This window comes from Thunnus maccoyii, chromosome 2, assembly GCF_910596095.1.
Source record: "Thunnus maccoyii chromosome 2, fThuMac1.1, whole genome shotgun sequence".
Lineage (NCBI taxonomy): Eukaryota > Metazoa > Chordata > Actinopteri > Scombriformes > Scombridae > Thunnus > Thunnus maccoyii.
The window spans coordinates 7,736,762-7,762,785 of NC_056534.1; the positions used below are offsets into that span (position 1 = coordinate 7,736,762).

The window sequence follows — 26,024 nt, forward strand, 5'->3', positions numbered from 1 at the left end:
TCAACAGTCCGAAATCCAAAGGTTTATTTTTATGTATGACACAAAGCAAATGGCTAAAACAATTAGTTGATTATGAAAATAGGTGACAAACAACCAATAGATCAATCGATGCAGGTTTACAACCCATTAATATGCTTATGTACTCTTATCATCAGATGCATAAAGCCACATAAAGGCATATAAATGCCTCCCTCACAACCATGATTCTTTATGACAAGGACAGCAAAGAAACTGTCCTCACACATGACTGTTAGACACAGCCGCTATTTATAGCACCTGTACTCACACACCCACTCAATGATTATCTATACAACTATATTATTATTATCTAATTATCATCAGACGTTGGAGAGGTAATCAGCATTCTAAACGTACATGATGATGTGATATAAAAACATCCTGTAAATAAGAGTGCATGCCTTCAGTGACTGGGGCTGTTAGAAGTAGCATTAGTTGCTAACGCTAGCGCCTTATGTTCACTGCTACTTTCGGTAACGTCCTGTCAGGGCACGCATCACCCTCTTAAATGAGTAGTGAGTAGTGAGGTGCCATTGGGGAAATTGAAAGTCCTCCTTCATCCAGAAAGCTTATTGTTCCTTCACTTAGACGTTTAGATTTTACTGCGCAGGATGATGTATGTGTGCAGAGTTTGGCACCGGCCTGTTTTCACATTCATCTGCTGAAAGTGGAAAGTGTCCTACAAGCGTGATTTGTGACATCACAACAATTGACTTAACGGTGAGGTAAGAGACATCTTCAGCAGTTTACAACTTTTTTAAACTATTCATAGGTTCTGGATTTTTTTTTTTCCATGAAGAATTCAGGTCTGATCAGTGGTTGTGTATTGGTTCATCTTTCCTGGTAATCAGTAATGATTACCAGGAAAGAATGTATCAGCTGTAGTTTTACTTTCATTTTTAACAACACTATTCATGAGGAGTTTTCATTGTTGGATTAACTCTTGAGTGCCAGTAAAAGAGCTGCGTGTAGGCAGAGATTCACACTCTTTTCCACATACTAACGCTCTTATTTGGAGCGACCTACAGTAGCTGTAGGATAGTAGGTTAATCTTAAATTCTTTCATTGCTGACACACATGCGGCCAGCAGTAAAGATTAAAACATACTGAGGTTCTGGTTTTCTTACAGCCGACAGTATGAGTTGTCGTTGACCACATGACGCTTCCTGTAAAATGAGTCAGTTGACATTGAACCAAATTTCAAAATCTGTTTTGTGTTTGTGTTCAGGTTGGGTTTCGATGTCATATTCAGCTGTCTTCACTTAAAACCACTTTGACATGCAGAATGACTGGTAGCTAACTTAACAAATTAACACTTTTTCTATGTGGCATGCTGGGAAGGGGTCAAATGTTGTCTTCAAAGCAGCGTGAGACCAGGATGGAACTGTAGGACTGACTTTTATTTAGACTTATTCTTGCTCCATTAAAGACTTTGTAGTGATAACAATGTGATTTAGTTCTTTTTTTTATCATGATCCGTATTGGCTGCTTTCTTCTACACGGTCCATTATCACTGTTATAGTTGAAACCCTGCAGTGGATGAAAGATTATGATGTGTTTTTTTTTTTCTATTTGTTCTTCATATTAAAATGAAAACCATTTCTGAAGGTGTAGAATTTAATTTAATACTTGATCCGTGAGGTTTTGCTTAAAACCGTGTATTGACTTTGTGATATTTCACTTTCAGATTATCGCCACAGCTTGCGAAAGTGTAAAATTCTACTTTCCTTCCTCCGGCTTGTTGTAATCACCTGAGGCTTGGATTTCATTTAGTCTATAAGCCAAGTATGGAGGAGCTGTGTGTGTGTGTGTGTGTGTGTATGTATGTATGTGAAAGAGAGGGAGTCAATGGATGATGCATTTTAATGAGGATGGTGGGATGTGGGAATATTCATCATATCACACCTCGCTGTCTCCTCATGGCATCATCTTGTTAACAACATAGTTGCATATCATTAGTTGGATGTGTGTGTATGTGTGTGTGGTGTGTAATACTGCTGTCGTGTGTCTTTTGTTAAATGAATTACAGATCTGGGTGTAGAGCAGCTGGGTGGTCTGATGGTTTGACACACCATCCCATAAGATCACAGCTTCACTTCCCACCGTCGCTGATAAGATTATCCCCACTACAGAGAAGTGGTTTCCAATCAAGGCACTAAAACCAAAGCTCCTGACTCTCTGTGACCTCTGACCTCTGCTGAAACAGGTATAGCCGCATCTATGAGCGATGTATAAAAAAAGACACACATTCTAAAATCTCACTGTCTAAAAATGGAGATTGAAATATAATAACATTTAGCTGGTCTTCTCATGGGGAGATCGTAACTAAAACATAAACCTAAAACATTTTAAATGTGAATATTGATTTAACAAATATTTTAGGCTTTACAATGTTGGAGAAGATCAATATGACTCAATGTTTTTGGGATCAATATGATAATATACTTGAGTGTGTTCAGAAGCTAAAACTTAATCCTGCGTGTGTGTGTGTGTGTCTTGGCACTGTAGTCTATAACTTTGACTACTCTAGGAAAATTTCAAGGAAAGGAAACTGAGTACAATATGTAGGGAGGGATGTGATGACTTCTAGAGTTTCAACAGCCATGTTCATATTCAGCCTGTATTATTATTATTAGGTCATCATACCATTAAGTAACAGCTTTCCTATAATTAGAACAGCTGTATTGACCAGCTCTAAAATATTTATTTCACCATAGTCACAAAATAGTCTGTATAGGCCGAGTTTTACAGCTACATTGTCATCATCCTTTCAAATTAGCTGAAAATCATATTTTGAAAAATCAAATTGGCTTAAAGTTTGATTATTCTGGTGGTGTAAACTATAGAAGCTGTATAAATGCAGCAGTAGTGGTAAGTTAGTGAAATTGTGTTCCTTGGTAAGCTATGAATAGGCAGGTGAAAGACAAATGGACAAACAGGCACATTTCATGAACTTACAGTACTGGCATCTGCAGATATTTTTGTAAACAATCTGTTGATAGTATCAAGAATTTTCATATCATCCTTCACTTTTTGTTTATCTATATGACTGCTGCGTGTATGCAAATGATGTGGTGTTATGCGTACGTATGCTGAAGTGGTACTTTGTCTAGGGTCGGCAGGTCAACTATTTGCAAGGAAAAACTCATAATTATGATAACATGACAGCACGAGTACAGCCTCACAGAGCTGCTAGCATGGCCGTAGACTCTTCCTCTTCGTTCCTGTTTAACCGCTGGTTGATCCTCTGGTGATAAAACCTCCGACCCTTGCAGGACAAGTGTGACATGAACTCTACCCCGGCACCCTCCGTGAATGCTTTCTCATATTATTCCTTTTTTTTTTTTCTTAAGAAATGTAAAAAGAAGCGAGTAAGGAATTCATAGTCAGTAAAATGTTTAGACCCCCAGTAGTGATCTTTGACACAAAATGTATTGATTCAAACTGACATGTTAAATTAGAAGCACATGCTCAACATTTTCCAATAAGCCAGGAACACACTGCATGGCCTAAAGCCTGATTTTGTTGTATCCCAAACATATTACTGGAATTTGGATAAATTCTGTAGTTTGCTAATCTGCGATTATCAGTCAGTAAATATCTTTTCTCGCTTGTTTAGGACTTTAAGTCTTCCTGTGTGTTGCCAGCATAACAATAAGCCCGTATAAGAGCAGCTCAGCTTCCTGTCCTCCCTGCCTCATAGTCAAATACAAAACACAAAGAGTTTTTTTCTTGACGTTTTTGCTTCACTGGTATGTTCTGTAAAGGTTGTGTAAACAGACACCTCTCTCTTTGACAGTGTAACTCTGTGGTGGATACCTGGAAGACAATGGTGAATGGGTCACGGCTATTATCTGGCAGGAACGGATTGTGCAGAAAGGTCATGTGAGAGATCAGGTGTGTGTTTGTGCACTTCTGTAGCATTTAGGTCACACACTACAAACAGGAGCCAGCTCACATTTAACAGCGGTGTGAGGTGAGAGGTCAGTCTTACGCACCTTGCCAGTAATCGGAGACGAAGTTTAAGATCCGTGACTGTTCAAACAATGTGTACGTTTCAGATTGTATGTTTGAGTTAAAGACACCGCCGCAGGCTACTATAGTCAGTCCGTCTTACTTCACTGACAAACATTTAAGGCGCCAAACAAAACGCCGGTCGTATCAGGTAGAACGTCTCATTTTACACTTTTTGTCTGCAAATGTCAGATAATATTTGTGTCAGTGGATCACTGATGTGACCAAAACATACCAAGTTTTTCACGTGAGAGAACTATGTAATTTAGTACAAATCAAAGAATGAAAGAAAACCTCCATTTACCGTAAACCCAAGTAAACATTAATACATTATTCAATGATTATTGGAAACTTTATTCTCTGTATGTGCTTAATTGTATGCATACCTGTAAATACATTTCACATTGTTGCATGTTCAGCTGACCTGCTGTGCACTGACTAAATGACTCTTAGTCATGCTAGCAATAAATTTGAGTTAAATGTAAATGTACCAACTGAACACTGTCTCCTATAATTAATATCAAAGCACATACGGCACCAGTCAAAGGTCTGGACTCACCTTTCCCATTCACTTCAATGTTATGGACCCATAAAATAACATTTTCCTTATATTTAGTAAATATTATTTTTTATTATACCATCTGATTATTTTTATTGTCATATTTATCATAATCATTACATTATGATGTAATTGATTAAAGTGCATTATATTTTACATAATGTTAGGTATGTTATGTAATTGTAAAATGTACCCTTGTTATATAATATGCTCATATAGAGGAACATTTAATAATACCAAGTAACGAGATTCCACATAAATATATTATAAAGCAAGAGAAGTAGGTGGTGGAGTAGAAGTATAAAGTAACATAATATGTAAATACTCAAGTGAAGTAGAGTAGAAGTAACTTAAAAATGTAATCAAGCACAGAATCTGTATAAACGTAGTACTTCCCACCTCTGTTTGTGGTAATCTAAACTCCAAAAAAGCATCGCCTGCAAACGCATCACCACCCCCGCAGACTTCTCAATCAGCCATGCACTTTCATCTGCACTTCCGCATCCACTTTATGAAAGGCAGAAATAAATACAATAATACAAAGCAATCGAAGTGGGTGGCAGCAAATCTGTTTGTGTGGGCTGCCAAAATAAATTCTGCATATGAGAAACGCCCAAACTATACTCTCCCAAAATGACTGCAGCTGTGAAAGAAAAGCGCTTTATTGGCTCCTACTTTTACCATAAATGATCTGAAGATGTTACTGGAAACATACTGGAAATGATTTAGAGATACTGAATGCTTCTGAGATTAGATTAATTTTAGTCTCCCCCTCGCTCTTTAAATGGATATGTTGACTTTTGGATTGCAGCCTTGCTCTTTCATACTTATCAGCCAAGTGTCGAGTAGTATTGACTTAAACCTTTTCCTCGTCTAAGTCTTCTATGTGCTTGACTCAACTTACCTTCCAGCATATAATATCATACTCAGAGGAAATAATACAGCCATACATCACGCTGTCACAGGGGATTACAGCTCTCGCACTTGAGATAGACGCGTTTTCATATCTTTATTGTGTTTTTAATATGTGAAAATGGGTATTTACGTATCGCTGATGAGCTTTAAGGGCCGTTTCCGTGTGAGTTTAACATGCGACATGATGAACAGCTCTCGTAAAAGCTCGTCTCGGTGCGGTGACATTACATGATAAAGGTCTGCGGTTATTATAATTCACAGGCTGACGCACCATCCCGTCGTCACATTTGCTCATGGTATTACATCAATGTAATTACAATTCGAAGATGGCTTTGTTGAGGATTATGTGAGTGTGTGTGTGTGTGTGTGTGTGTGTTTGACTCATGCACACACACACACACACACACATACCATCAGGAGCTGTGATACAGCACTATTCTAGAGACAGGAGGTGGGTGCAGAGTTGAATAGACCTCATTGTGTTTCAACAGCACTATCTTGGAGACAGAGTGTCGAGCCAATGCGCGCACACACACACACACACACATTGACACATATACAGTATTCAGTGCCCAGGCTCATGCTTGACCCCACAATGCTCTCTCTCATTTTCTCTCTCTCTCTCTCTCTCTCACACACACACTCACACACCCATAATGAGAGGCACTGTACTGGAATCAACAGCAGTCTTGTTCTCTAATAAGCGCTGCACATTAACACTGTTTGTCTACATTAGCCTCCGCTTGTCTCTAAACCTCCACGTACATCTGACACTTCTAAACACACGATGGAGTCAAATCCAGTCATTCTGCCTTTTGTTGCAGCCTTATTGGAAATGCGGTTTCTAAATATTGTTTTTTACAGTAGAGGGATGTTTACCATGTCAGTCTGTAATGAATAGTTGCGTCAAGGTGGCTCATTCTTTAATTTTGTTGTTTTCCTGAGTAAAGAACAAGCTTTGGTTTCTTTTGATTCACCAGGAAGAGGGCAACAAGGAAGCAAGCAACAAGAAACAGCTGTGTGTTTTGCAGTCTGAAAGTGTTACACGCACCATAGCACGGGGTTCTTAACCTTTTCTGACCCCAGTTTTAGGCCCCAGAATCCTCATGAACACAGGAGGAAATCGGCAGCAATTACACAGAGCAATCTCAGTAGAGCCAGCTCACTGATTTTTTATGTGCCGCAGTTCACCTTTTTGGCCTATACAACGCTATAAAATCACATGCCAACTAACGGAGGCAGATGATGATGAGTCCTGTGATGCGATGACTGATTGCGGCTTCGTTTTCGGGTCATGCGCGCAAGTTGCCGTGACAGTCTGAGAGCGGCGTAGCCTACTTTTTTTTATTTTCTAGTTCAAATTGATTGCACAGGAAGGATGAGAGATTTTAATCCTGTTATTTTTATTAGACACGCAATGGTAATGTTGGTCAGTCAGACAGCCGCTTTGGTCCAGAAATATCTCAACAACTGTTCATGACATTTTGTACCAACACCTTAAATTATTGGTGATCTACTGACTTTTCCTTTAGCTCCACCAGCGGGAGTAAAATATCTTGACAGGTATTTTATGGTTTCCATGAAATTTGGCAATGACGACCATATGAGTCAGGTCAACCCAACGTATAAATTTAGGCAACAGTGGACAAAGGGCAATGAAACTGATGTGTCGACATGATTCCAACTAAAGGCAGGGAACATTATGCCTCTAAAAGGAGCTAAACCAAACAAGCTTAACAAATTGGGACAGAGTAGGGTTTTTTTTTTGTACCTGTAGCTGTTTAAAACAGACTAATGTGACATTCAAGCAGATTCAGATAAGACAAAAAACAATAACGAAAGCCACAGGAGAGTTAATCACCGTAGATGTGCCACAAAACTCTGTGGTCGACATCTCAAAGTGCTTGAGCTCAGCAAAAATGCACATTTGCACTAGATTGTATATGAGATAGAAAACCCTGCAGACATTTAGAAGTGTTCACGCTGACCGCATCAACACAAATAATCATCCCTCACACAGTTCAAGTAGAAAAAGCCTGCGTCTATGTGGCATTAGCTTTTAAGTGTGCTGTACACGCTGCCGCTTCCTCTTTATTTAAAGCCTCACAGCCTGTTGACTTGCAACACTTTCTGCTGATCAGGCACCTCCTTTCCTTTTTTTCATAATAACATTTTCTTAAATTATCTTCTTTAGCAACCTTCACCCTTCCTTCCCTTACATCTTTCAACACACCAGCCTCCTTCGCATTGCTAAGCAAGAGTGATTCTGTATATGTAAAAATGCACTCATGTACAAAAAGGAGCTGCAAGGGCAAAAATGGTTAAAGACTGGTGGGAAATCTACTCCTCACTGGAAATGACACATTTAGAGTGAAAGAAACAGCCTTTGGCCTTCTTGGTCTGATCATGTCAGCCAGGTTGGTAATTTCCATTTTTACTTTCATATAAAAATCTTTTTTTTTTACAACTCTTTTGTGTGTTTATATGAATTAAGGGATTCAACCTTGATCCGGTTTCTTTAGCTTTTTTTGGCTGAAAAACAAGAGTCTAAAGAAAAGTGTGTCTCAGCACTGCCCGCGCCGTTTGATTGACAAGCAATTACCGTGTTATATTTCCAAAAAACACCACAGCAACGAGCCCTTAGCACCAAACATGTTGCCCTAAAAGGAGATCACAGACGTTGGCTGTTTAAACTTTAAACATCTCCCTCTTATTCGGGACTGCATGCGAAAGACTGACACCGTGTTTTCATTTTAATGCAGCTTCTCACATGAGAGCTTCCCAGCATGACCACAATCCTCTACTGGAGGGCACTGAGCCGTTTTACTGGGGTTGTTAGAACGCCTTGCTTAGGACCAACCAGACTAATTACCAAGAAAGAATCTCAGTACACTCACGGTTTTCAAGATTGTGCTTATCATATCAAGGTCACCTGTGTGAGCTTTACTCTATTGTTTTATTGTAACCATAAACTGTGAATAAAGATGGATGTAGCGAGGTGTGACATCACCTGTTTGAAGCCCGGAGTTGCAGCTTATGGTCGACTTTTCTGTTTGGAGCACTTGGGCTAAAGTTAGCTACTTTAACTGAATTGTGCTAGCAGGGCAGCTATCTAATAAAGTAATAATAAACCGGAATATTGCGACAATAGTCCGACTCAATGCGAGTCCTGAACTGTCAATCACAGCTGTCAATCAACAGCCATATGGCAGACATCAAAGCTACTGTAAGTCTTCAAATCTTATTAAACTTTAACATCTTTAATAATTTATAAAAAGACCACCAACACATTTATTAGAGGGCCTGAATTTAGCAATTTGAGTCCATAATGACTTGTTGAAAAAAATGATTGACTTCTGATTTGTAGAGAAATAAATAAGGAAGTCAATCTGAGCCTGGGATCTTTTAGAGGCCAGCATGTAGCAGTTGTCAGTGGTATTGCACTTTTAAGTTTCAGCGTCAAGCCGTCGATTATAACACACAAACACAGTTTCTTCTCTTTTCATTGTCATTTCATGTCCCCCCCCTCCTCCCCCCACACCTCTCTCTTCCTATTTTTGTCTCTTGCCTCCTCCTTCTTTCAGACCGACTGTGGCAGAGTGTCACACTGCCTCTCTGCAGGTCTCCTGCCATTACTGCCAATCTGCCATCACGGTGCTTTTCATCGCAGTGTCGGACTGTGAAGGAAGGCCGTTGAAAGAAAATTCTATTATTGTACAAGTGGATTTTACTGTAGAATTAACTTAGAAGTTTTTAATGAATCGTGAGTGCCTTTGCAGCATGCCATATAAGTTATAAATAGATCTCATCAAGACTATATATATATAACTGAGTGATGGACATGTAGAGATTGTAGTGTGCTGTGTCAACTGAACGAGGGTATTACATATAGTTAGCTTATTATATTTATGATCTGCAGAGGAGGAATGCTAATACTTTTGACCTTTGCTGTAGTGCCTGTCAAGTCCAACGTTTCCATTAAATCTAGCAGGCTGATTAACATAAAATTTACAAAGCAAATTCACACACCTCAGTTTCATTTGAAAACGCTCTGTGAACTTTTCTCTCGTGCCACCCTGAGGCAGAAATGTCAGTTTAGCTTGTAAGAAGTCTCGTAATCTAACAGGTCGACTGCCTTGAAATTTACAGAGCACACTCATGCTGACATGTCTTCAGCGAGAAAGAACTTTTTACTTCAAGCTGAACCCTCCCGAAAAACTTTACATTAGTAGCTCCAAGGCTGGTGATGATTGGTGTGTCTTAATGTAATATAGTGAATATTACACCCTCAAGAGACCGCTAATGATGCTACAAACCTTTTCTTTTTATGTAAACTGCACCAATTTTTCTGTGAGATTTTTTGATATCTTTGTCACTTTATTTCATGTAGATTTTGAGAGCCTGCTGTACACTAAACATCTGTTTCAACTTGAGAGCTTCATTTCTCATTGTAGCAGCCAGGGTTTCCTGTAGTGTCATATAGTGATGGCGGTCCACCTCGCCCAGAATAAAGACCACCCCTGCTAACACCATAAGAAATCTATACACCTCTAAGAAATAAAACATTAACCCCCAAATAAAAAAGAGGTGCTACATCACACAGCAGATTCGCCTAGATTTATTTATACTGAATATATCCTAGAGGATAGTCTGGCTCCAGGAATATTAAGCAACTCAATGGCTCATCTGGCAAAGGCCAAAGGATTCCAGTCCAGTTCTTTAATGAGGGATTGTTTAAACTGGACAGACAACAAGAAGAAAAGGATAACAGATTAATCTAGACCTGATGATTCCTCATTGGAATAAATTGATAGGCCAGCTAAGATAGTTCAGCTTCGAATGGAATTACTGTCTAAATATGCTAATGAAATAATAACTTAACCACTACAGCAAATAAGGAATCATAAGCTACTAAAGCTATCAATGCATTTTGACACTGGTGAGCTGGCTGCCTGTATATTTTTTCTGTGGCTCCAACCGTACAGGAAACAGTTAAACCAGGTAGAGGAAGGTTAGAGTGGGAGGGGATTTTCCACAGATAGCATATATTGAATGGATGTGGCTCCTGTTTAGGCCATCATCTACTAACTAGATTGATCATGGGACCAATGATCTTTGTGGCTCACCACCTCCGCTAAGCTATTTGCTGTTGGAATCCTGTCAACAATAATACAAAGATTTACATCTTCATGCTGCTCATGTTTAAAACTGTTTTGGAGCTTTTTTTTTTTTTTTGGCCATGAAAAGCTGCTGCTTAGCTGCATTTTGGATTCACAGACAGCTGTTGCTATGAAGACTTTATATAAAGCAGGAACTATTTGTGTGTGTGTGTGTGTGTCTTCATACTGATCTATGTGCACTTCTGCACGTCCATAATTTGCTCTTAACTCATTAACGAGGCACAAAGAGCCCCCATCTGTTCTATACCCCTCACTGTTCCAGGGGACATAATGTGGCATTTTATCAGAAAGAAAGAGAGAGAGAGAGAGAGTCTGTTTGTGCGTCTAAATGATCCAATTTATCTATTTGAGTATTCAGCTGCGTTTTTGTGTTCAAATTGCACCACAGTTTAACCAGAGGGACCGCCTCGCCATTGTCACTTTAATTTGAGAATGTGTTGTTCTGTCTCGGTTCAAGACTTTCTTTGTCCTAAAAGTGAAACTTCATTTGCGGGGAATCAAAGAAGACAATACACGCTCGCACAACAAAATATACACGGATGGGACGACGCATTAAAAATTAACAATGGAGGTGGGATGGCCCTCTCACCTTTTGTCAGAGCAGCCTGAAAACTCATCACGTTAAGAATAACCTCACCCAAATGAATCTTCCTGTCTCTTACATTGTCCTCCTCCGCTGGCGCTAATTGCTCTCATTAAAGGCATCCACTGTATTCCTCTCTCCTCGCTTGTTTTTACTTCGAAGTCCTTCCTTCTGTCATGATCTCTTTAAGGTCAGAGGAATTTTGTTTTTCTCCTCTGTTGCCGGGAAGCGGCGGCTCTCTCTCCTGCTCTTCTTACAGTCGGCTGATTGAAACAGAAGTGATCCAGGAAATGAAGCTTACTCTGCTCCTGATGCCAAAAAATGTAAAATGTAAGCAATGCAAAGAGCAGGAAATTGAATGAGCGGTGAAGTGGAAGGCTGCTGGAATATTTTAGTGGTGAAACTTTGCAGCGAGTGTGGTGTCAGTGTGGAGAGTTTGTGCGGTTTAGAGCCTCGGTTCACAGCCTTTTTTGGGGGGGGTTTGTGACCCCCTGTTAGAAGTTTTGGTCTTCCAGCTGAGAGTAGATCAGCAAAAGGAGATATTTCCTCTTCTCATATTGTCTCATTTTAATATTTTTAATTAAGATCTATGTATTCCTTTCATGTATATCTCACAACCACTCATAATCTCATAATCACAGATTACCTTTTGACCCCTTGGATGGGCTTCCCCAGGTTGGGAACTACTGCTCTTGTAGTTTTTTTTATATAGCTACACTGCTTCATTCTCAGGATTTAGTCCTGCAAATGTAAATTATGATTAAATTAATGTATGCACTGTAAATTATGCGAAAATATTCCAGTAGAGCCCCAGAATATAAAAACAAATCTGTAAATCTGATCCGTCTCATTTAAATTCATCATACAAAAAAAAACCAAAACAGTTACCACAACTTCTCATTTCATTGAGTACAATGCGATTCTTCAAGATCCACTCCCAGCTGCTTGTCCGCATGCAAAACAGCACTGAAAGAGGAAGGCAAATCAACAGCAGCCATTAGTCCTGCCATCACGAGAAGGAAGGCTTAACATCACTAATAGGCTCTCTATAATTGTGGTGTGTGTGTGTGTGCTAGCTTGTGTGTGTGTGTGTGTGTGACTGATTGAAAGCTGAGGAGTCAAGATGAGGAGGAGTGGACAGATGTTGCTGAATTACCAGGAACTCAATTAGAACTCATTGCTTTATGGGGATTATGAAGTCTTGGGTATGTGTTTGCCTGAATGTAAATGCATGTGTATGAAGATTTTTATATAATCTGAAGAAGCCATAGAGGTATGTGTTTCTCTTCTGCCATGTTTGAATTGGCTTCACTTATTTGCCTGTGTTTGTGTCCATCCTCTGTCATTCTGTACTGCCTAATAGCGAGGGTAAAGTATTAGCTCAGTGTTGTGCTAGCCTGCTGCTTGCATCATTAACAGGTTGCCTTTCCTGGGTTTAATGAGCTGCCAGTTGCCTCACCCTCCTCTCACATTTCCCTCCCGAGACAGGGAGTAGCCTGACGGGACAGGTGCTCATTTGCTAATTTTTTTTTGATTTGTGGGAAAAAAAAAAAAAACATCCCTCATTTGTCTCGTGTCAGTCAGGTTAGTGTCCATGTGCCCGCCCACATGTATCAGCCAGGGGCCTTTATTTACCTCAACAAAAAGGTGGCAGGTATTTATTAGAGACAAGTCATTATTTCCTCCTGGCAGCTCTGCAGTGGGTTGTGTGGCTTGAAATTGAATTTATGACAGTTCTGTGAAGACCTGTGAGGTGCAAAGACTTATAGAAAAAATGTTTTTACAATATGTTATGCTTTTATTGTTCCCAGACTCAAATCTTGCAAATGTGACATGTGAGATATTGTCTTATCATATAGCCGCTGCCGTAGTGGAAATTATAAAAACAACATATAAACAAACCAACACACCCTGTAGCGCGTCAACCACAAATTACACACATTGCACACAAGCAGTGAGAAGGACACTTAACATATCACACGACTCCACCCATCATACCATGAAGCTACTGCACAACCCTGCAGCCCCCAAGCAACATTATTTGAAATTTTAACTGAGGTAGGCACAAATGAGTTTTTAAAAGAGTTGAGTTTACATTGGGGGACTCTATATTGTCAGCCAGAGGGTAAATCAGAGGGTTAATCAGAGGGTAACTCAGTAACAAGGCGTGGAGAGTACGAGATGGATCAGACAATATTCTCTGTGCTTGCCTGAGAACAGACTGTTCATATATTGACTGGAGGGACTGGTGTTCATTCCTGCCCACAACCTTCATGGCAGTCTTTATCAGACGAGCAAGCTTAGATTTTAACTGTAAAGAGTAGGGCTGGGCGATAAAAGATTTTGATATGGGATCGCAATAAAATGTATGTAGATAAGATAATAAACTTTGGACGAGATATGGATAGATGTAACTCAGTGAACTCAATCTGCAGTTTTTTGGCTCGCACGTCAAAGTACACGCCCTTTTCCTACCGCAGCCAGCGAGGCTACGCTAGTGCTATCATCACCCCGACATCCTGTCTGCAATTGCGGAACAGTCATCACACACCATTGTTATTAACGAGGCTGCTTTGACTGTGAATGCACAAAGCTAACCGCTAAGCTAGGCTAAGTTCAAAGCTAGTAAACAGAGTAGCAATGAAATGCTAGTTAGCCACCAACACTAGTGTTGTTTCATAAAGGAAACTAGTGAATCTAATGATATGTGAACTAAGCACAGAAAATAATGTAGTCAGTAAGATAAATGAAGAGGTTACAGCGGAATATATACTGTATATATATATAAAAGATGTAGCATAATGACTGGATTACAGTTTTGCACTTTTTATTCAGATTTCTACCTCTAAAACATTTGAGAAATGTAAAACTACAACATAATTAATATCTTTTAAATGTGTTTTATCATATAGTTGAGTGTATGAATGTGCCAGGGCCTTTGTGATCCACTTGTTTACTTTATTTGTCATGGTTGTACCTCTACAATCATCTGAGATGTTTGCCAAAGGAATTTGAGCTGATAGTAATCACAGCTTTTAGTTTTATTTACATTATTTCACGAAGTAACAAGGCAAGCTAACTTGTATTGTTTTGTTACAGCAGATAAAGCACGTTTGCAAATGTTTGTAATGTTTACATTATGTTATTCTATTTTTTATGCTTATTAACTATTTTAAAGTCATTATCAGGATATAATGGCAGCATTATCAAATAATAAATATTGATATTGATCAATTATAGTAATCATATTTTTTGCCATAGCCCATTCCTAGTACAGAGAGATTGCCATCCCATACCTGACTATACTTTCTAATACAGCCTGTTAGAATAAAAACATAATCCTCTGATCCACCTCATACACCCTGAGTCTGTGTAAAACTCTGCTGTAAAGGAGAACACAAAGTCTCAACACGGGCCTTCCAAGGTCCAAGTGAACGCCAAGGTACTTGTAGGAGCAGACCTGATGGATTGGTTCATCATGTATGACTACTGGATTATGATCCCCTACTGACCTAGGGTCTAGTACCATCACCTCAGTTCTTCTCACATTTAAAATGAGATGGTTGGCATCACACCGCTGCACAAATCTCTCTATTTCAGTGAAACAGACTGAAGGACTTATGTCTTTGTGCAGGAGGCTGAGGATAGCAGTGTCATCTGGAAATTTTAGAATGTGGATCTTAGGGTGGCTGCTTGTAGACTCATTTGTGAATAACGTGAAAAAGAAGTGGTGAGATGACACGACCCTGTGGGCCACCTATGCTGATTGATCTTGGTTCTGAAAGGGAACTCTTGACCCTAACATGCTGGATTTGACTGGTCAAAAAGGAAAAAAAAACACTTAATTATAAAAGGATTGACACTCATCCGTTTCAGTTTCAGGATTAGCAGATGGGATTAAAAGCAGAACTAAAATCAACAAATAGCAGGCGTGCATAGGCCTTCGGGTCATCCAAGTGGTTAATAGTCAAATGGTGATACTGTGAATGGCATCATCTGTGCCCCGCCCTTGCCCGTAAGCAAATTGGAATGGATCTGGTACAGAATTGACCTCTCCTTTGAGTACAGACACCATGTATTTTTCAAAGCATTTCATCACAATCAAAGTCAGAGCCACAGGTCTATAATCATTATTTTCAATTGGACAAGGTTTTTTTTTTTTTAAACTGGAATAATGATGGATTTTTCCAGAGGGCAGGGACAGCGTGTGAGTTCACAGACCGCTGGAAAACAGGGCACCATGCTGGGGTGAATTCTTCTGCACAGGTCTCTATGAGAACAGCAAAGAGTCCATCTGTGGATTTGTTTGTGCATACATGTCTATAAAGTGACTGAATGTTGTGTGTGTCAACCAACAGCCTGAAGCTCGAATCAGTGGTGGTCTCCAGCACATTAATACATTGCAAAGAAAAGTCCTGTGTTTTGAACCTAAGATAAAAATCATTCAGTTCATTGGCTTTTTGCAGATCATTATTCGTGATGAGGCACTTCCTGTTTGTGTTCATATTGGTTATAACTTTCATACAGTCCATTGAGATAAAATTCTGCTTTATAATCTCTCTTGTGTTGCCTCCTTGCATCCCTCAACATTGGTTATTTTCCTTTTGCACTATTTTCAAAGCCAAGCTATCTTGATTTATATATGGCTTATTGTTGGGATACACTGTAATCTCCTTTTTGGTAACCGTGCTATCGACACAAACTTATATCTAGTCTGCTACTGTTTCAGTGGCCTCATCAGTTTCCAAATCATGAAAAAGGTCCCAGTTTGTGCAAAGGAAAGATCTCTTGAGTGTCTCTATACTATCTCTCAACCATACAGTCACTGTCTTGGTCTATGGTTTAACACCGTCTTGTAGGATGGAATTAAGTGGAATTTGACAAAGGGGGCTTTGGTTTAGGGGCTCCAGGTACACGTTGCAGTCGCTGGTCAACACAGTCTGCGCGGCTCTCGTCACGTTTCCATTAGGAAGAACATACACCACAGAAATTATAATGTTCCTGAACTCTGTTGGAAGACAAAAAGGTCTCAGGGACAGGCACAGCAGTTCAATGTCAGTGTTGCATACAGTCTCTCTCACGGTATAATGTCTGCACCAGCTGTCGCTGACAAACAGACAGATGCCCCCCTCCTCGACTCTTCCCTGACATTTCGGTTCTGTCCGCCTGGATGATAGAGAAACCCTCCAGCTCGATCAGAGAGTTTTGAATATCCCGATGGAGCCAAGCCTCTGTAAACACAATCATGCTCGATTCCTGGTACTCAAAACATACCCTGGCATCGGTGCGGAGTTCCTCTATTTTGCTTCTCAGCTACTGTGCATCGCATAGCATCATACAGGGCAGCGGTGGTCTGCCGCCTCTTCGTCGGAGATGCTGCCTTACCCCCCCCCCCCCCTTTCTGCCATAGGGAACCTGTTATTACATACTGCTACTGCTGCTAACTATTAATATTTTGTATCATATATTTTAGTACAAGGCTCTTGATTGAATTTTGTTTTTTCTGAAAGTCCTGTCACATTTGGTTGTTTTTTTTCACATTTTTTTTTACAGTTACATCTTGTTAGATGTTAGAATACTGTCTTTGTGACTTACTGACTACTCGCAGGGCTAGTGGGTAAACAACTGTCACGCTAGCTCGTTTAGCTTGTTTGCTCTGTCGTTTTCTGTGTTGTTTGCTCCCTCTGGCATTTTTGTTCTCATGATTGTACATCATTTCATTTAATAAATGGTAAATGAAGAGGGGAAAAACCATTGCTCTTGTGGAGTAGTTTATACTCCGATAGAGAAGAGCTAAATTTAAGCGGATGGTGCAACGCAGCTAATTAGCTACCATAGCTTCAACCATTTTGTATTCTTTGGCTCTCTGTTTCCTCAAAAGGTCAGCGCTGTCAAGATGGTTTGCTATCAGTTTACAGCGTGAATTTGCATGTCAAATATCACCATAGTTGAACTCCGCAAAAACTCGTGCATGGATTCACTATATCCCTGCAGGAAAATCCACTGATTACATAGATTCCACTGGAATTAGCTGATTTAGCCAGAAACTGTGGCTGTTTTAATGCTGGCGTGACCAAGCCTTTATGTACATACATTAATATGCAGCTCAGAAACTTCTTTGAAAGGTTTCACGAATGGCTATATTACCTTTTCAACACCATTTTTTGGATGAAATAGTAATTAAAATAATTTTAACAATGTTATTTTAAAAATAGTTTGAATGTTTACTTAAGTAGAGGTAAAATTACTGATAATAAACATTTAAAAGATCCAGTTGAGTGAGAACAATTGCTCACAGACGCTGGCTCTTAGTGCAGGAAATGTAGGTATTGTTTCTTGACACCCCCGTTGTGACCAGAGCCAGTTGGAGAGATGTTGAGTCTGTGTTTCTGCACCATTTGCGTATGAAACAACAGACTAACAATGAAGCATTTGCGTGCCGTGCTGGACCTGTATCAGCAGCATTTCCCTGCAGTGTTGCTTTTACATGCTGCTCATGCAAAGTTAACGTCTGGTGGAGATAAACTTGCTTTTTTTTGGCACAGATGACAGTTGGAGCACATTTATGCCCTCGCACTGATAGGCAAACTACAGTGGTTTTAATCATGTGGTGCTGTGGCATAAGGGTGCAGGGTTTCATTTCACTCCTTCTCCCTGTGCGGGTGTAATGAAAACCTGCAAATTAACATGTCACATAGTCACAAGATTGAATAACAGGAAATACAATAGGAAAGAGTCATACAATGTAATTAGTGGCAAGATTCAATTTGTGGATATTAATTTGTCTTTTCTCACTCCTAATATTTATGTTTCCCCCGAGAGGAGATTAATTTGGTATGTTCCTGCAGCTGCTTTCTTTGCAGCAGTACGGGGAAGTTTAGAGAAGACATCAAGGGCCCTATCTTATGTCCGGCGCAAAGCGGCACCAAGCGCAACGCAAGTGCCTTTATCTAGTTTAAGACAGACGCAGTTGTCATTTTCCCGTCCAGCGCCGTTGGCGTGTTGGTCTTAAAGTGAGGCGTGGTCAGGCGTGTTATTGGTGCATTGCTATCTTGAGGCAGCAGAGAGCGATTGCGCTGTTGACCAACAAAAACCTGGACTGACGTCAATGGCGCAACGTTCCTATGTTATTTTAAGGGTGCATTATCAAGATAGTAATATGCCCCTGCACAATGTCCACCCTGCTTCTTACACACACGGACATGCAGCAGTTAACACAGAAAGATTACAATGTGAAAGATTATTATTGTGTACATCAACATATTTTAAAAAATACATGTCATAAAGGTTAGTCCTTATATTTATGAGAATTGAACTAATCGCAGTAATGACGGATGAAATAGTCTTTGACTGAATCGTTGCAGTACATTTAGCTATTTAAATAGAGCAGATCGACTTTTCTGCTGCATAAATATATGAGGACATGAGGAACACGTGGGGAAATGAATGAGGTGAAAACAACGATTAAACTAAAGAAGGAAATAAATCTGGACAGCTCCTAGCTCCTGCCAGCAGCAGGATCAGCACCTTGGAGAGCTGATCAAGTCCTGATAACTTTGTATGATGATTTTTTTTACATGATTAAAATGATGATGATAGAATGATTTAATTTCTGAACAATATTTAACAAATATTCTTTGACATTTTTGAGATTACAAAGATCAGGTTTCCATACTTTCAGCAATTGAAACCCTGCTGATTTGACTTATTACTCCATGACTGAACAAAACGATTTTTAAAGAAACCAAAGCTGTAATTAAAAAAAATAAACCTTTTCAAAAAACAAACTAAAAGAAATTTGCTACAAATTAATGAACAGGATCTTAAACTGGTGGTCTGGGACCACGGGAAGGTCCAGGAGCAGCAGAGGCCAGTGTGCTCGTTATGGATCATGCGCTTTCACTTCGCACACTAACAGATCCATTTCCTCTGCAGAGAAGCCTCCTTCTTACTACAAATGCGCCATTATAATAGCAATCCACCAAGCTGCAAGTGCACCTGGCTTTTAAAGGGAATGGGAGATGACACTCTTGATTGGTTTACTGCATGTTACACCCAAAATATACCCATGATTAATTAAGAGACTAAGTACAACCCCTTTTAACCATGCTCCTGGCTCTGCGACTGTTTTTTCCGCTGTTATACTAGCAAAAGTGGATTTGAACACACCTTAAATGCACTTGCGCTTCAGACCGTGCGCTTAGATCGTTAAAATAGGGCCCCAAATGTCTGAAGTTTCATCCAAAGATTCATCATGTTTATTTAGACAAACCTTCCTCTCTGCTCTTCCAATCACTTCATTACATATCTTTAGCTATCCAAATTAGGGATATAGTGTGAAAAACAACAGTTGTTGTTCATATTCTCTGTATATCTGGGGCGCAGCTGCAAAATCTGTTGTTCTTCTGGCACCGGCGCCGTTATTTGATGTGTACAGTGACGTAGTTTGGGGGGCAAAGAAGAACTACGGCTATTTCAGCTTGGATTTCTAGTCTCCACCTCTGATTTTCTGTCATGGTGCCTTCAGGGACAGTCAAAGGCGGATCTCTCGAAACACTCCCTCTACCATGTTGCGCTAGCAATAGGGAAAAGCAGACATTAAAATATCATGCTGCTAAATACTTTAAAATATCAGCATATCTGGAATGAAACTACTTTCATGATACGAGGCCACAAATCTCACTGTGGAATCGGACACAACAGAGTGTGGAGGGGGAAGCGACGTTACAACAAACTTCAGCTGCTGAGTTTCTCCGTGATTCCGCCGACAACGAACTAGAGAATTTTGAGCCCCAAGTGGACAGAAAAGCTTTATCTAACACAAACAACAGGCTTTATAATATTTTTAATTACATAAATATAAAAACATTTTTTTTTAGCCTAAGGAACAGGTGCCCCGAGGCTGCATGACTGTTTTTTCCACCTCCTGAACTCAACAGTTGATGCAGAGATTCTCTATAATAACACAGGATTTACTTACTGTATTTTTTTAATATTATAACTGTACTTCTATTATCTTACTTACACGTTAAGACTTGACAAGAGTTTTCCCGCTACTGATGACTCGTCTGTATTGAGTTTTCCAAGTTCACGTAGAGGTGAACTTAGACTAAAAGTGGAAATGTAACAAATGGATCTCTGCATGGATTGATTTATGAATCTGCAGCTACATGTTCATTTGACAGAACAGAATGATCTGCCACTCGGTGTCAACTTCATTAACGAACCCTACGAATCTAATTTCCTTCCCTTATTTAATCATTATCTTACATCACTGTAAAAACATTGTGCTCCAGCGGTAATCAAACCTCTGAGCTACTCCTACCTGCCTAAATGGATACCTATTGTGCTTTACAGCCTGAAGCCATTTGTAGTTCCTCATCATGTTGCCGCTTCTGGTGATTTGTATTAATAATAATGAAAAATATGTCATGTTGAATTGCTGTAATGCATTGCCAGGAGCTCCTCAGCTTTTGGCTGTGCAAAAAAAGAGCTCAGTGTTGTGCAGGGTACAACCTCGCAGCAGTGGGAGCTTTTAAAATGTCAGCAAACTTTTCTTTCTTTGTAGGCCAAAGATGACAAGGGAGGTAAAAAAAAAAAAAAAAAAAACCCCAAAAAACAAAAAAGGGATGCAATCTTATTTTCTGCTTTTTAAAAGGCTTGAAGCAGAGAGGAAGATGGAGATTGAGAGAACAACACAAAGGGGAGAGCGTGAGGGGAGAGAAAGAGAATGACAATGAGGTGTCAGCTAAGGGAAGATTGGAAAAAAAAAGTGACAATCGGTGTTGTTTGTTTGCGGGCATTGGAATCGGCACGTCTTCTTGTGTGAAGATTAGCATGAGCGCTAGCAGGAGATGGAGCACAGCAAACAACCCGGGGTTATTTACTCAGCTCTCTGAGGGATCGGACACACTAGCACATCGCTTCCTTTCACTAACACACGTCCTGCTGACAAGCAACTCCGGGTGCCTGACATTTTCCTTTTCATTTTTTTTTTTTCCCCTCCCCCTTTTTTCTTTTTCCTCTACATTCCTGACCTTTGCAGTCAGTGCGCCAAGCGCAGATAAGACTGCTGTTGAAAGGGAAGAAGAAGGGTCGGCGGAGATAAGAGCACTTGAGATGCTGGTCAGTTAGTTGGGAAGGTGGACACCAACAAGGTGAATGTAGAAATGTTTGACAGTGTCAAATCATCCAGACATACATGGACATAAACATCTTCATGATTCAATCACTTATTTATATATATTTGATAGGGATATAATGGAGCACAAAATTCATGGTTCGGTATGGACCTTGGTTTTGGGGTCACGGTTCGGTACGATTTCGGTACAGCAGAAAAAAAAGAAAAAAATGTGAACACCCAACAATGACTCATTGGCTGATTATTGTTCCATGTGACATTTACATGAGAAGAGGAACCGTGCGGTTAAAAATGCCGCAATGTTACAACAAATTAAAAGCCCTCTAGCGCTCCGTACACCAGGTTTTGACTGTTTTTTTTGTCATTTGCGTGAACCGGCCCTTTGACGTAAGACACGGCGGAGGGTCAGCGATAGAGGAAGTCTCCCTGATACTCTAATTGAAGCATTTTCAGACTGCAGTCTCTGAGCTGGAAGCTGAAAGCCTTAAAAAAAAAAAAGTCTATCAGCCAGTCAGTCAGTCTGTCTGTCTCTTCCGCTCTCATTCAGCGGTCTTATCGCTGTAATGCCTCTATCTCAGACTAAAGGAGCTCTGATTCTGACAGTAGCCGGTGCTGAAGCGACAGACTGCAGCCGTCACATTGACCTCTCTGTCAGCCAACAGAATAATAGACTTTCTCTTTTCTATTATACCAATTATTCTATTATTCTCTTTTTCTATTCTACTCTCCTTCAGCCCCACCTTCATTTTTTTGTTTATCCCTGCATACACATTTCATTCCCTTGTCTGTCTCACATGTTTTGCTCTCTTTCTTCATTCCCATTTTACTAACTGGACTGTTTTTAATGCATTTAGGCTGCAACTAATGATTATTGTCATTATTGATCAACCTTATGAACATATTCTCCATTATTCGTCCACCCAAAACATCAATTCTAGGTGATTTCCTCATATTGCCTGTTTTGATTGACCCCACAGTCCAAGACTATTGAATTAACTATCAAATAAGAAACTAGGGAGTGTCCGGCATCCATCGAAAACCGTACAACACCCAGCTGTTCCCTGGTCAGCGAGAGCTGCACAAGGAGCGCCTGATCTCCAACAGGTGAAACCAATTGAAAGCTTTTAAGCCCAAATCTACTAAAATAGAAAGTAAAGTCATGCGCTGCTGCCATGAATGTGAGGCTTCTATGGAAACATGGCAGGATGCAGATCTGAGGCGTCATCATAAGTATCACTGGAATCGCACCAGCTCCGTGAGTAATGTTGCAAGATCTTTGTTTCACAAACTCCTCTTCACTATTTTTTTTTTTTTCTTCCCCCCCCCCACTCTCAGACGCTTAGATTTATCTTCACAGTCACTCTTACTCTTTTAATGTGATTAGAAATACAGCATTTAAAGGCTGTTTTTGGATTCAGTTCCTCCACCTCTACATCTCGGCGTTTCGTAGCTGACATCTGAAGGTACCATAGGCTGATTAAAAACATTCAAGAAGTTTATTTGACTTAAAATAGGTCAGCGGTCAGTGTGTATTCAGACCCTGCCAAAACCTTTTAGATCAACTGTTGCCGTTCCAAAATTAAGAACAGAGCAGGCGCCTCATGGTGTGTCGTGTTGCTGTTGGAAGTAACACAAATTTATGTGGCCCCAAGGCTAGTTCCCCAAACAGATGTCTTTCGCATGACACTTCCTTTTTATTCTCAGAAGGGTCATAGAGAGGTTAAAGAGGGATATTTAAGCCGCAGGGAGACGTGGATCATGAAAAGGGAGTGAAACAGTTTGAAGAAGTTATATTTCCTGGCGTTTTTATTCTGGGGCTGTATAACTTTATGCGCTTTTCCATTTGCTTTGCTTCCCTGTTCTGTTCCGCTCTGCTCTGATGCTAAAATTAACTTCCTACATGTCAAGTCTGAACGTGAGAGAGACAGAGAGAGGGGATGTAGTGTGAAAGCTTGCAGTGTTATGGTGATAACACACACACACACAGCCACACAGTTACTTGTAACAGACATGTATTCACTCGTGTGATATTTTCTGCTTCCCGACGTGTACGAAGCCTCCTGAATTCTCCGTGTAACAGATAAGTGAGCTGTGGAGCGCAGCAGCAGCAGACAGGCCTTGTGATCGCATTTTTGCATCAGACCGGTTATAAGTCTGGACCGCGCCACGGCTGCAGAGATCCGCCAGACTCGGATCGGACGCGGTGGCTCTCACACGTGTGGCGGCAACCGCTGATCAATCTGTCACACGGCTTGAAAACTCTCCCTCGTACAGGAAAAGAGCTACAGGGAGCGTGAGGGGCAGGAAACAGAGGAAGTTTTTGTGAGGGTGTGTGTGTGTGTGTGTGTGTGTACGTGCATGTGTCAGTAATGCAAGTCTCAACGTGTTTTTTCGGGGGTTATATGGGGTGAGCTACGTGGTTTCGGTATGAGTCAACAAATGGGTCTTGGAGTCAGCTGGCCCTTTACAGCCTTGCACAGTATGAATGCAGGCTCACAGCTCACATTTGTTCACTTATATCTCAGCTGAACTTGAGTCTCATGTGAGACGACAACTGAACAGAAACATCACAGGACTTAAATCACGATTACAGAAGGCGGTTTCACCGGAAAGTTATTAAGATTATGTAAATGGATGTTAATTAGCAGCATGTGTCAACTTTTTGAAGTGGTTGGTTAAGAAACACTTTTATGTGAGTTTTCATAGCAGCAGACAGCAAATAAAAAGGAAGCAGTGCCCAAATTACAGGTGCATATACTGTAGTTGAGCCAAAAAGTGAAAATAAGTTATTAATGCACTGTAAAAGGTGGCTGAAAAAGGCCAAATTTTGAACCCCTTGTGGCAACAACAACTAAGCTGAACTGCTATTCAAAACCACATGCAAAGATATAGAATATTCACTACAGTAAAGGAAAGACGTCCTCAACCGTTACCAACTGTTAAACACTCTGATAGACCTGTATCGGTTTGTGCAGCCATATTATGGTCACTATTAGCTCTGATTATTGGTCTGCCAGGTCAGCAATCAAGCAATATAAAGCTGCTTTACTGGACCGTGTGGAGCCTCATAATTTAGCTGTATGCCAACATAATACTCCCGTTTAAAACAAGTTCAGACTCCCAGGTTTTCATTGCCCTCTGGTTACGGTGTAATACGTCACTGCACGCGGTGCAGAGGTGGTTTCCTGTTATTTCTTTATACAGCAACGAACTGCAGGTCCAGTGTCTTTACACATTTCAGACGAAGCATTTCAAAACACTGCTCTCACCATAACACATCTTGCACCTTTTGTGCAATAATGTGTCGCTACATCTACATGTAACTAGATAAGCATGGAGCCTGCATAACTAAAATAGCATGTGCTAGACCATACAAATGCAAATAAACAGAGAGACACCTGGCAACCGAGTCAAATGACACCGCGCACCGCAACGTCTCACGTATTTCGCTTTCGTCAGATAAACTCAGTTTCCCTCAGTTCACACACACAGCTGCACTTTTGTCACACTTCCTTTTCTGCAGAACTGAAACCGCCAGATATGCTTCAATATTTATACGCCTACACAGGCCTCGCCGTCTGTAATGTACTGTTTAAAATCATTTTTAAAAGACCGCCTTACCTAAAAGCATGATATGTGATACGGTCTAGATACAGTAGATGTAGTTAGAATCATATCAGCTGTACATATCACGTCTACATGTTTAGACATGAATTCCTGTTGACAAGGTCGACTTGTTCATCCCGTGATGGCTGTTGTTGCCGGTCATGCTTCTTCTGTTTATTCCCAACAAACCGAACCACTATTGTGCATCCAGAAAGGCATAACAGAAACTGACCGGAGATAAGGTGAAAATCCAAACTGTTACAGAGAGAGAAAGTAGCTAAAGAGGCATTTATTTTAGAGCAAAATGTTACATTGAACAACCATTCATTTGGCCTCTCTCTCATATGCCCTCTCCTCTATGAAAGAGGAACTTCTTGTGTGGAGAGCACATCCAAAGGGAAGGGGAGGGACTGCTAGTTGTGTGCCAAGTGCTTCCAGGCTCTTCTTCACTGGTCGCCTTTCAGTAAGTGAAGACCAGATGACAGCAGAACGAGGAAGACCGGGGACTGCTCGCTGCTTTCTCAAGATCACGCAGCTGACAGAAATCACCTGATTCTCTTCTTTCATCTCGCTTTGCGGGGGTCTCTCTTTCCGACTGCGCTTCTCGTTCACCCTGCATCTTTTTTTTTTTTTCTGTCACTCACTGTGTTTACGTGCACTTTAATAATTTTATTAGAGCCGGTAGGGCGATATTGCAACTGTCAGATAAACCCCCTTTTTGAGTTATCTTACTCGCATTAAGCTTGTAATCACAGAGGCAGAACTCGATTAACGGAGCTGGATTACTCAAATTCTTCTTGGCACCTATACAGCTTAGTGATTTCCTTTTCTGAAGGAAAAAAAAATGTCATTGCTACCAGCTATGGCTCAGAAATAGCCCTTTTTTTAGAGGGGTTGGGGGTGTTGGGGGGGTGACAGCACAATGACTTTCATGTTAGAATTAACACTGTAAGTAAGTGAGCTGGTAAAAGAAGCACCAATCATCGTTTCAGGTCTAGTGATGGCTTA

At 40.4% G+C, this 26,024-nt stretch overlaps 1 protein-coding gene across 6 annotated transcripts in view; it reads left to right on the forward strand.

Annotated features, from left to right (window-relative positions):
- Window positions 1-26,024, forward strand: part of mgat3b (beta-1,4-mannosyl-glycoprotein 4-beta-N-acetylglucosaminyltransferase b) — a 69,251-nt gene that overhangs the window by 12,654 nt on the left and 30,573 nt on the right. For 2 of the 6 annotated variants that reach the window (XM_042431043.1, XM_042431096.1), the window contains exon 2: window positions 2,048-2,224. The exons of 3 other annotated variants lie outside the window; for them this stretch is intronic. The gene's annotated coding sequence lies outside the window, so the exon portion shown is untranslated. Of the gene's footprint in view, window positions 1-2,047; window positions 2,225-3,817; window positions 3,916-26,024 lie in introns of all 6 variants that reach the window. One more of the 6 variants, XM_042431078.1, reaches the window with a different exon arrangement.